Source organism: Caretta caretta, chromosome 6 (assembly GCF_965140235.1).
Source record: "Caretta caretta isolate rCarCar2 chromosome 6, rCarCar1.hap1, whole genome shotgun sequence".
Classification (NCBI taxonomy): domain Eukaryota; kingdom Metazoa; phylum Chordata; order Testudines; family Cheloniidae; genus Caretta; species Caretta caretta.
The window spans coordinates 42,585,654-42,599,121 of record NC_134211.1 but is presented as its reverse complement, the minus strand read 5'-3'; positions in this window follow the sequence as shown (position 1 = coordinate 42,599,121).

Sequence of the window (13,468 nt, the reverse complement as noted above, 5' to 3'; positions counted from 1 at the left end):
ACTCACCAGGTGTGCTTGTGTCGATGTGCAATGCAGTGTATTACAGGTAGGTATCCTAGTGTGCAACTGGCCACCATCCTGCACACTGTCTTTTTGGAAGTTTTGGAAATGCACAGTGGGGCAGAAATGAGTCACACAGGGGGTGAGTGGGAGAAACTTCCCAGTGTGCAACTGTCTCCATCCCATAATGTCATCTATATCTCATAATTTTCATGCTCTTTTTAAAAATACCATGAACCCTCATGGCCCTCCTCACTGTCCATGAGTTCTGACAGAAGCATAGAGCCTGCTCAGCTCTGCACTATTGTCATAAGCATTGCATGATCCCCTGGTATTTGCAGGGCTGTAAGAAGAACCAAATCAGTGGGGAACATGAGAGTTTCTTGGAGGATAGATTGCTGTGGGATACAGCAAGAACCAATTCAAGGCTGTTGGTGCCACTCACAGAGCAGCTGCAGATGATGGAGTGCTGCTACTGGGCCTGAGAAATGAGCACTGACTGGTGGGATTGCATTGTAATGCAGGCTTGTGATAACAAGCAGTGGCTTCAGTAATTTCTGCTGTGCAAGGTCACCTTCCTAGATCTGTGTGCTGAGATTGTCCTAGCCCTCCAGCGTAGAGAAACCAAAATGAGAGCTCCACTGACAGTAGAGATGCAAGTGGCGATTGCAATGTGGAAACTTGCAATACCAGATTGGTACCAGATTCCTACCAGTCAGTGGGAAATCATTTTGGAGTTAGAAAATCCACTGTGAGGGCCATTGTCATGCAAGTATGCAGGGCCATTAATTGTCAGCTGCTATGCAGGACTGTGACTCTCTGCAATGTGCAAGACGGGATAGATTTGCGGCAATGAGATTCCTGAACTGCGTTGGAGCATTACACAACATGCACATCCCTATTTTGGCACCAGACCACCTTGCCACAGAGTACATCAACAGAAAGGCCTATTTTTCTACTGTTATTCATGCGTTGGTGGGTCACCGGGCATGCTTCGACAACATCAATGTTGGCTGGCCAGGGAAGGTGCATGATGCTCATATATTTAAGAACACCAGACTGTTCAGAAAAGCAGGGACTTTCTTTCCTGACAGGTGGATTACCACTAAAGATATTGAAATGTCATAGTGACCCTAAGGGACTTAATCTCCTCCTTGCTCCCCTGGCTCATGAAGCTGTACACTGGGCATTTCAGCAGCACCAAGGAAAGATTCAACTACTGGCTTAGCAGGTGCAGATTGAAAGTTGAATGTGCTTTTGGTAGATTGAAGGGACGCTGGCAGTATTTACTCACAAGATTGGCACTCTGTGAAAAAAGCCATCACTAGGGTTATAGTTACTTGCTGTGTCCTGCATAATATCTGTGAAGCAAAGCAGGGAAAGTTGCCACTATGATGGAGGGTGGAGTGGCTGTCTGCTGAGTTTGAACAGCAAAACACAAGAGCTATTAAAAGAGCTCAATGCAGAGCTATACAGCTCAGGGAGGCTTTGAAAGAGCACTTTAACAGTGAGTCACAGTAGCATACAGTGCTCTATCTGTGCTGGTTTGGGGCCTATTAGGAATTGTATGGTGCTTGATGTACATCAGTGAATATGACACTGTGAATGCACCTCTTAATGTTGCTGTAAATTGATCTTTAATGCACTGTATTTGTCAGTGATCCTAAGAGTTGTTGCACTGTACAACAAGAAGTAAGTGAGTACTTTCAGAACTGATAGGCATCCAGCAGCATGCTGGAAACTAATAATGATGAATTATTTTCCAAATAATCAAATTTTATAAAGTTAAAAAAAGTGCAAAGACAACTGTGCAATTTAAAAGCAAATACATTTAACCTTAATAAATTAATATAACAGAACTTAATAAGGGGAAGGAACATGTCAGTGTATATGAAGCTGTGGGTGGAATGGTAGGGGTAGGGATGCATCCCCAGATACCACGTGGAAAGTTATGGGGAGGCACAGGGAGGTACTGTAATGGAGTTTTTCAGGGTCTGCAAAGGAAGCGGAGCCCATGACTGTTGGACCTGTAGATCCACAAGAGTCTGTAGCATCTGTGTTTGTTGCCAGAGAAACCCCATTATATCCGGTGAACCACCCTCACCTTTTCCTGCTGGGCCTTTCTCCTGTCTGCTCTTTCCTTCTTCAGGCTGTCTACAATGTTCACCCTCCAGGCCCTGTGCTCACAGTCTGATGCAGCACTGGCTTGCAGGATCTCACTGAACATGTCATCCTGAGTCCTCTTTTCTCTCCTCATCTGGCTTGGGCGTTCCGTGGTTATGGAGGGGGAACCCCCCAAGGCCACAACAGCAGCAGCTGCACATAAAACACACAGGGATACCACTGTCAATATAGTCACAACAGAAAGTGAAATTTAAGATTCAGAACTGCCTTCCTAGCTCCCCTAAAGTTTTAAACAAGAGACGCTTATCGACACTTCTGCTTCAGAGTGCTTGTGCATGGCACCACTCACAGCTCCAGACATGGTGAGTATGGTCCGCCAGAGGTGAGGGAAATGAGGAGGCAACTGTTGGGTTGCATGAAACTGTGAGTATAAGGCAATGGCACTGAATTCTAGCACCATTTTCCACAAGTCATGGTGATTTTAGCTGATATCTCACTCCTCAGAGTAACAAAGGCAGAGAGAGCACAGCTGTTGCTAGCATCCCAAAGCTGCCCAGGTTCCTATGCTGCTAGCTGTGTACTGCAGTGGTACCTGGTGAAGTTATCACCAACTGGCATGGGGAAGAAATAAAGCTGCAATCCCTAGAAACCTTTGGGAGAGGATTACATAGTACCTCCACGGAATTTTCATTAAGATCTCTCAGAAGGATTCAAGGGACATCCCTGTGTACATACACAAACTGCTCCGCAGGGCACCTCTTGCCTAACTCTAGAGGGGAATGAAAAGCAGATAACAATGCTACCTCAGTTGTACTGCAACCTCTTCTAGTACAAGTAAGATAATGAATAGCTGATATAATGATAGCTGTGTCCTGTTAAGTTGGGGGCACGATCAGTACATCATTGTAATGGGAAGTACAATTACACACTTGCCTGAGGTACCTTCCCCTGCATCAGGCTCACCTGAGCTCAACCGCCAGGACTGACTGGACTATGGTGGAGTCTCAAACAGGTCCTCGCTCATGATGTAGCTGATGCCCATCCTCCTCCATTTCCTCCTGCATCTGCTCCTCATCCTTGTTGTTCACACCAGAAGCATGTGTCTCAGGCTTCTCAGAGGTATCCATGCTGATATGTGAGGTGGTGGTATCCACAATCTATGGCATGCAACTCTTTGTAAAAGCAGGTTTCAGAGTAGCAGCCATGTTAGTCTATATCCACAAAAAAAAAAAAAAAAAAAGAGTACTTGTGGCATCTTAGAGACTAACAAATTTATGTGAGCATAAGCTTTCATGAGCTACAGCTCACTTCATCGGATGCAGCTGTAGCTCACAAAAGCTATGTTCAAATAAATGTGTTAGTCTCTAAGGTGACACAGGTCCTCCTTTTCTTTTTGTAAAAGCAGCAGGTCTGTGACTTGGCACTGGCTTGACTGTTGGCCTCCCTGGCCTTCTGATATGCCTGATGCAGTTCCTTCGTTTTCACATGGTACTGCTACTGGTCCGTGTTATACCCACTCTCCTGTATCCCTCGTGCGGTCTTCTCATAGATGTCCACATTTCTACAGCTTGCACAGCTTCTTCTCCCCACAGGCCTAGGATATCAGGTATCTCCTGTCTACACCAAGTCAGAGTTTGTGTCTGGAGTGTATAGCTGGCATGGTCCGCTGGGCATTTTCCCACAACAATGGAGAGATGGTAGGTGTGTTCACCAAGCTAGACAATTAGGAAAAGGCATTTCAAAAATTTGAGGAGCTTTAAAAGTGCAAGGGAGCCTTCTGGTGTCTGTGACCCCTGGTCAGTGGAGTTCGCAACTCTGAACAGAGCGGTCAGTATCAGACATTGTGGGACAGCTGGGGGACTATAAGAGTTGACAAAAATAACACAGCTTCTAAACTCATGCTCCATTGACCTCTCTACATCACCCATGGCTCAATGCTGCTGGGAGGGGGGGTGGGGTGTTGGTGCTGTGTCACTGTAATGGAGTACTTACACCGGTGCCAGACAAATGTAAGTGTAGACACATGCACAACTAAGTTGATGCAAGATGGCTTACATTGACCTAGTTTTGTAGCATAAATGAGGCCTGACATAGCTGTGCCTATATAAGTTTTAAGTGTTGACAAAGCCTCAGACAGCAGAGAGCTATAGAAAGCAGGGGTGTATATATATAAAAGAGCTATTAAGGAAAACCAGAAAAAGATGATTACAACCCTGAGCCTTTACTTTTTCTTTGTATTCAAGTGATATAGTCTTCCAAATATATCCACTTTCTGTTTGACTCTCCTATGCTAAGTGGGAAGATGGAAAACAGAGGAGGACAGAAAAGAGAAAAGGAAAATTTAAGAAGAAATACAAGATAAAAGAAAACAGATATCTGGAAAAGTTGTTCTGATTCAAATACTGAACTGAGGATAATAAAACAACAACAATAATAATAAATCCCCGAGCACAAATCACTCTCAAAACTCAGGTGTTAACTCACCATTTTTTATTAATACTTGACCAGTCTTTATGTCTACTGTTTTGTGTCACTCTTTTTCCAACTAAACATTCTCTCTGAAACAGGTAGACACATCCATCAGGTAATTATAATTGAGCACTTTTCAGGTCCAGTGCTGAATGGGTAAAAATTTCTGCATCAGGTCCATCTGTATCAATACACTTATAAACATTCACTAAGTAATCCTCACAACACTCTTGTGGTCCAAGTAACTCACTGAGTGATAATCAAAATATTGGAACCCCATTATACAGATGGGGAAACTGAGGCAAAGAGCTTTATAAATGGGCTGCTCAAGAACACAGAAGTAATCAGTGTCAGAGATGAGATGTCAGAAGTTCCAGACTCCTAGCACTAGACCTTTCTGACAGAGCATGAATAATTTGCCATGGATAGAAAGAATGTCATTATTTTGTAGAGTTTATTGCCCTTATCCAGGAAAGCATGAGCATAACCTTAAGCATGTACTTAGTCCCATTAAAGTGCTATGAAACTTTTTGCCTCAGTTTCAATATCTGCACAATGGGTTTCCAGTACTCCTACTCCTCACTTTAATGGAGTTAACTCATTGAAGTCCATGGGATTACTCACAGTCTTAAAGTCACATGTGTTTAAGTGCTTTGCCTGACTGGGATCTGTATCATGTCCACATTCTAGACCTACTGTATTTTCTATTAATTACAGAGGAGCTCAAGCTACAAAATTCAGATCTCGATCAAGATTGCAAACAACCCAAAGAACCAAAGCATTAATATCCAGGATTTTGGTGCAGGCCTTTGCGCTTCCAGATAGACTGTAAGTATTAGGTCAGAAAGATACATTTTTACGAAGCCCACCACTGACAGTTAGTGATTCCTTCATTCCAAAAGAGGTTATAAAACTGGGTTTTGTTTTTCCAAATGCTAGTATGGCAAAGAAGTGAGACTATTTTCATTTTATTTCCACCTTAATTAAGCTTGCCAATATTGAACACTGCAGTGTTCTTCACCATGGGTTCTATGACTCAGTATCATCTACACCTGCAAAGTAAGTATGAATCTTTTAAGTGTGAAGACATTGCATTGTGAATCCCACTAAGTCTTTTTTGCATATTATCAGCTATCTGATGAGTTAAGCATAATCTACTCCCTTTTCCTTTTCTTTTATGACACACTTCTAATTACTTCTCATGATAACTTTTGTTTATGACCAAAGCATCATTCAATATACATTTGAATGGGTATAACAAGAAGTGCTATTAACACTGAATAGTATGTACTGTACAGCTACCTTTTATGTCTCTGATGGAACTGAAAGTATGTTCACAACATAAAGGATTCTGCAGTGAACCAGGCTGGATCTGTACATTTTATGGTGTATTTGAATTAGGGCTGTCGATTAATCACAGTTAAGTCATGCAATTAACTCAAAAAAATTAGCTGCGATTAAAAAAATTAATCACACTGTTAAACAACAGAATACTAATTGAAATGTATTACATATTTTTGGATTTTTTCTACATTTTCAAATATATTGGTTTCTATTACAACACAGAATACAAAGTGTACAGGGCTCACTTTATATTATTTTTATTACAAATATTTGCACTGTAAAATGATAAACAAAAGAAATAGTATTTTTCAATTCACTTCATACAAGTACCGTAGTGCAATCTCTTTATCTCAAAAAATGTAGGGTTTTTTTGTTACATAACTGCACTCAAATACAAAACAATGTAAAACTTTAGAGCCTACAAATTCACTCAGTCCTACTTCTTGTTCAGCCAATTGCAAAGACAAACAAGTTTGTTTACATTTACAGGAGATACTGCTGACTGCTTCTTATTTACAATTTCACCTGAAAGTGAGAACAGGTGTTTGCATGGCACTTTTGTAGCCAGCATTACAAGGTATTTATGTGTCAGATATGCTAAACATTCGTATGCCCCTTCATGCTTTGGCCACCATTCCAGAGGACATGGTTCCGTGCTGATGATGCTCATTAAAAAAATGATGCATTAAGTAAATTTGTGACTGAACTCCTTGGGGGAGAACTTGTATGTCTCCTGTTCTGTTTTACGTGCATTCTGCCATATATTTCATGTTATAGCAGTCTCGGATGATGACCCAGCACATGTTCGTTTTAAGAACACTTTCACAGTAAATTTAACAAAATGCAAAGAAGGTACCAGTGTGAGATTTCAAAGGCTAGATATAGCACTTGACCCAAGGTAAGAATCTGAAGTGCCTTCCAAAATCTGAGAGGGATGAGGTGTGGAGCATGCTTTCAGATGTCTTAAAAGAGCAACACTCCGATGCGAAAACTACAGAACCCGAATCACCAGAAAAGAAAATCAACCTTCTGCTGTTGGCATCTGACTCAGATGGAGAAAATGAACATGCGTCGGTCCACTCTGCTTTGGATCATTATCGAGCAGATACCGTCATCAGCACGGAAGCATATATTCTGGAATGGTGATTGAAGCATGAAAGGACAGATGAATCTTTAGCGCATTTGCATGTAAATATCTTGCGATGGCGGCTACAACAGTGCCATGCAAACGCCTGTTCTTACTTTCAGGTGACATTGTAAACAAGACGTGGGTAGCATTATCTCCTGCAAATTGTAACCAAACTTGTTTATCTGAGAGATTGGCTGAAGTAGGACTGGGTGGACTTGTAGGTTCTAAAGTTTTATATTGTTTTATTTTTGAATGCAGTTATTTTTTGTACATAATTCTACATTTGGAAGTTCAACTTTCATTATAAAGAGATTGCACTACAGTATTTGTATTAGGTTAATTGAAAAATACTATTTCTTTTGTTTTTTACAGTGCAAATATTTGTAATAAAAATAAATATAAAGTGAGCACTGCACACTTTGTATTCTGTGTTGTAACTGAAATCAATATATTTTAAAATGTAGAAAACATCCAAAATATTTAAGTAAATGGTATTCTATTATTGTTTAACAGTGCGATTAATCATGCAATTAATAGCAATACTTTTTTTAATCACGTGATTAATCACAATTAATTTTTTTAATCACTTGACAGCCCTAATTTAAATATTTTTACATCAGTATCCAAGACTGAATTCCAACATTTTTTCTCAGTATCTCGGAGCACCTTAATACACTGTTGGGAACACTTACCTTTTATGATGAAAATAATATTTCCTAACATAAAATAGTTATTTCAGCTTACGTGTAATTCTGTGCATCTCAGAGCTATGGCTTTGGGTTTTAAACAACGGTGGAATTTTGGGGATTTTTAGATATGGCATGAGTGCTCAAAATGTTGTAAACAATCAGACTAAACATTTTTGGAAAAGCAAGGGTAAAACACAAACCAGCACAAATGCCGTAGTTAAGATTAAATACTTTTAAGTACAGTTGCAAAGCTTTCTTGATACAATTTTGTTAAAATATGTAACTGAGATATGGCAAAAGCATCAAACAAACCAACCTGATCTAACTGTAACATGCCAGCCACGCCTAGTATGTGCTCGATTGTGCCTTGGATCAGTTTTCCATTCTGATCACTGGTAGATAACTATGCTGGTCAGCCTAATTCCGTAAGACCATAAAAGGCAAAATCCTTAGCTGTACATTGCATATATCCCTCAGTGATACTGTAATGACACTTTCAATATGGATAGTATAAGTCATGCAAAGATCTCAAACCCTTTACAAACATTAATCAGGTCTCTCACCTTCTCTACGAAGTAGGTACTTCTATTTTTATGCCCATTTTATAGGGAGAGAAATTGAGAAAGAGGGAGATGACTCCCCTCTTACTCCCATTAAAGCCAATGACAAAACCCATAATGAATTCAGTCACCCAAAGTTACACAACTCCACAATGCCTGGGCCAGAATTTGACAGTCCTGACTCCTTTTTCTAATCACTAGACAACACTCCATCTCTACTACACTCGGCGGGTTAACTATTATGTTGAGAAATATATGAGAAGTATAAGAAACTATATTATTATTTTTGAATTGAGTAAAGAGTATGTTTTAAAATATTTGCACCATCTCAGAGTGAGAGTTTTTACGAGTTCTTGTTCATATACTCCACATAAAAACATTGACATCATGACATTGTTGATATTCTTAATTCAAAGCACTTAGTTATTCAGCTAATATTCCAGTGCAAATGAGTTAGAAAAATCAGAAGACTCTGGGTCAATGGTTAGAGGAGAGGACTGTGAGCCAGGTCTTCCAGTGCTTAACCCTTCTCAGCCTCATATTGTCTATCTGTAGAATGGTTAATATTTACCTACACGTCACTGTCAATCTCAAAACTCAATTCACATCACTGGCTATCAGGCATTTCCCATGTGTGCAGCCCTGACAGCAACATACCTAATGGAAGAGTTTAGGTTAGCATGTAGAAGACAGAAACTTTTTGTTGCCTAGGGGGAACCAGGCAAGGCTGACTTCTCTCTCCTCTGCCTATTAGCCTAGAACAGAACATAGAATCTATGAATCTAAAGCCAGAAGGGACTGTTATGATAATCTAATCTGACCTCCTGTATAACACAAACCATAGAACTTCCCCAAAATAATTCCTAGAGCATCTCTTTTAGAAAAACATCCAATCTTGACTGAAAAATTTTCAGTGATAGAGAATCCACTATGACACTGGATAAATTGTCCCATTGGTTAAGTACTTATCATTAAAAATGTATACCTTATTCCCAGGCTAAATTTGTGTAGCTTCAATTTCCAGCCACTGGAGCACATTATACTTTTCTCTGCTAGACTGAAGAGCCCATTATTAAATATTTGTTCCCATGTAGATACTTATAGACTGTAATCAAGTCACCACTTAACCCTCTCTTTGCTAAGCTAAATAGATTGGGCTTCTTGAGTCTATCACAACAAGGCAGGTTCTCTAATTCTTTAATCATTCTTGTGCCTCTTCTCTGAATCATTTCCAATTTATCAACATCATTTTTGAATTGTAGGCATCAGAACTGGGCACAGTATTCCAGCAGTGGTCTGATATCCTCTGTATTCCTATTCAAGAGTCCCCTGTTTATGTATCCCAAGATTGCATTAGCTCTTTTGGCCATGGTGCCATGCTGGGAGCTCATGTTCACCTGGTTATCCGCCACAAACCCCAAATCTTTCTCAGAGTCCCTGCTTCTCAGGTCAGAGTCCCCCATCATGTAAGCATGACCTACATTCTTTAGTCCTAGATTTATACATTTACATTTAGCCATATTAAAACACACAGTGATGCTTGCACCAAGTTTACCAAGTGATCCAGATCCCTGTGAATCAGTGACCTGTCCTCTTCGTTATTTGCCACTCCCCCAGTTTTTGTGCCATCAACAAACTTTATCCGTGATGATTTTAGGTTTTCTTCCAGCTCATTGATAAAAGCATTAAATAGCATAGGGCCAAAAAACACTGGAAATAGATCCACTCAATGATGATTCCCCATTTATGGTTATATTTTGAGAGCTATCAGTTAGCCAGTTTTTAAACCATTTAATGTGTACTATGTTAATTTTATATCATTCAAAAGTCAGTTCACACAGACAAGTCAGTTCTGGTGCTAGCAGAAGATATAGTGGTGGGTGGATTGCTACAAGCATACTACAATGATGCTCCATGCCTGTTTTCTGTTCATGTCTGAGCACATTTCAAGGTGTTGATTACCATAGCTAAGCCCTACCTGGCCTGAGATCTACAGAAGTTAGGTAAAAATAAAAGGAGTACTTGTTGCACCTTAGAGACTAACAAATTTATTTGAGCATAAGCTTTCGTGAGCTACAGCTATGAAGTGAGCTGTAGCTCACGAAAGCTTATGCTCAAATAAATTTGTTAGTCTCTAAGGTGCCACAAGTACTCCTTTTCTTTTTGCGGATACAGACTAACGCGGCTGAAAGTAGTTAGGTAGTTAACTGACAGACTGACATATCTCCCAACATCCTGCCATGTTAAGATCTGCTGAGACTGTGCCGCTCTTGGTTCCTTGAACTGAACTATTTAGGATTTGTGCCAAGGAGCAACCCCGTACCTGTGGAACTTGCTCCCTCTGGTATTTTGCCAGACCACCAGCATAACAGGGCATGCTGCAGGGCTTGCCTTTTTAATAAGACTTCTGATGACTTGGCAACTGTGACAATATATGAGCCTGGTGAGCAGATAATGGCCCAATACTTTTTTATATTTTATTCATTACCTTTCTTTGTAAATCTGGCTTACATGTAATGTAAAGGTAACCCAGGTGCTATAGTGATGGGTGTGGTATAAAGAGTTAGATAACATCTTTCAGGAATCTTTGACAGGAAAATGCAACAGATTATTAAGGTGGTTATTAATAATAATCATCTCTGCCATGCTGTGCAATTACAGGAGACTGAAATGTAACTGGGTCTAAGTTTTCCCTGGCCTTCAATTTATTTGATTGTTACCATTAAAGATACAGTTGCAGTGAAAATGTCTCAAATTTCACTTACTCTCACCTTTCTCTCACCTCTCCAAAGACCGATTCTGCATCCTGTACTCACTCTAATCTCCTATTGAGCTCAGAGTGCAAGATGGAGCCCCTGATGTAAACATTGGGACAACAGTCTAAAATGAGCAGCATAGTGTGAAGGGAAAAGAGGCAGGGAGAGAAGCAGAAAGAAGAAAGCAGTAGAATATTGGTATTTTTTAGTGACCTAAAACAAAACAGCAGTTTATAAGACTGCCTTAATTTACTCTGAAACTTTCCTTTATTACTCAGCTACTTTTAAAAACATTTTTTATGTATTGATTTTGAGAATTTTCTATAAGAGTAATGCAATACTAGGGAAAATACTGATAGGATGAAATGATACAGAGAAAATGGTTTAATTAATTAACAACATAAAACTTCCTAACACCAAATTAATGCAGGTTGAAAATGTGCAGGCCAGATCCTTAGTTGGTGTCAATTGGCAAAGCTCCATTGACTTTAGCGGAACTATGCTGATTTGTCCCAGTCTGCATGTCCTATCTCGTGTTTTGGTCCAGTTAACAAAACCCCCCTGCCCCCGCATTTCTGTCCCATCACCCTAATAATTACTTGTCTAAATTGATAAAGAATATCTACAACTTCAATGGAGGTGAGGAACTATTTTTGTCTCCAAATAATTTTTATTGTTATAAAAGACTTACACTGTGCAAAGCAGTTAAGGATTATTCCATGTTATATAATTACACTAATACAAAAAGCTAGTAATATGTAATACACAAGAATTTTGATGAAAAAAATTAGCCAGCCCTGAAATCTAGGGGTGGCTGAGAGGTACGCACTTTCTGTAACACACAGCAAATAAATATGATATGTCAAGTTTTATTTCACATTTCTCTCTATTGGAATGCACCATAACAGTGTATAAAGAAATTCTGAAATATAAGGGTTCAAGTTACTTTTTCCCAGTGCAAATACTTATGCGGTGTTCAAAGGGAGCAGTCCCGGAAATGAACTGGAATTGGCTAGCATGTCTTAACACCCATTCACCAAGCACAAAGAGACACTACTTGTCCTGGAGGCTCAATCTGGCAGCTGTGGAAAGGGACTTTTTTATTTTCCTCCTTCCCTGTGAATGGGGCAGGGACAGGTCACTTCCTGAGCCCCTCTAGTAGCAGGTGACAAGCCAGTCAGGTGCCTCACTTCCTGATGTTATGTAAATATTTTGAGAACAACAACTGATCTCATGATACCTACGCTCGCAGCTGACCTGCAGGCAGAATCAGGTCTCTAGGGTTTTGTTTTCAGGGAAAACCCCAATTCCCAGGCAGAGATTCAAATCTGGGGTTCTAGTTTGGCTCCCCCCACACCCTGCTTTAGAATGTCAGGGTGTGATCTAGACTAGATATTCCAGTTTTGTCCTATCTCTAGAAGTGAATCATTCACGTGTGTCAGGTTTACTTTCAGCTGTCACTATCCTCCAGCGCTTCCCACACCTTCCAGTCTGCTGTTGCAGTGGGAAGCAGGCCATGAGTGGCTTCCCTTTGGCTCTTGTGTGTTTTCTGGTCAGGGAGTCTTGAACAAGGGCTGGGGACGGGATGCTCAGTGGTGTTGATGGCATCAGTGGAGAAGACAGTAATGTCTGCACTGATAGGAGAGGAGACTGACAAATGGAAATGATGTTACCAGAGTCCACCAAGGCTGGATTTGCAGCTCTGAGAGGAGGAGTTCTGGTTCTGTGAGGAAGGCCCAGCACACACCAATCTGACTTCAAGAACAATAGAGACATTCTCCTACCTTAGATGACTAAAAAAATAATACCAGTAACTTAAAAAAACTTCACACTGTGAAAAAGCAACATGACAAGAGTTATATTATATAATGACTGAAATCATCATCTTATAATAAGAAAAGGAGTACTTGTGGCACCTTAGAGACTAACCAATTTATTTGAGCATAAGCTTTTGGTTAGCCTCTAAGGTGCCACAAGTACTCCTTTTCTTTTTGCGAATACAGACTAACACGGCTGTTACTCTGAAACCCATCTTATAATATTGACTCACCAGCAGCATAAGAAATGCTCATTTTCAGATGCTTACACCTCGTAAAGTGTGAGAGCAGCAATCTGAAATCTGCAAGCAGGGAGAAGCAGTGTTAACAAAGATCCCAGTTTTAGTGCACTGCAGATCAGACTATTTGCATAAGGCAGGAGAGGGTAAGAAAAGCAAAATGGGCTTTATCCCTGTGTTGTCATTGTCTGCTAAGGGCACGATCCTTTCATATGCAAAACACCCACTGGCTTATGGGGGGTGTTTTGTGCATGCTATGACTGTGAGAACTGGATCTGAAATAGATGGACAGTATTGTTCCTCAATGGTACTAAAAGCAGAGAGAGATGAAAATGTTCAAA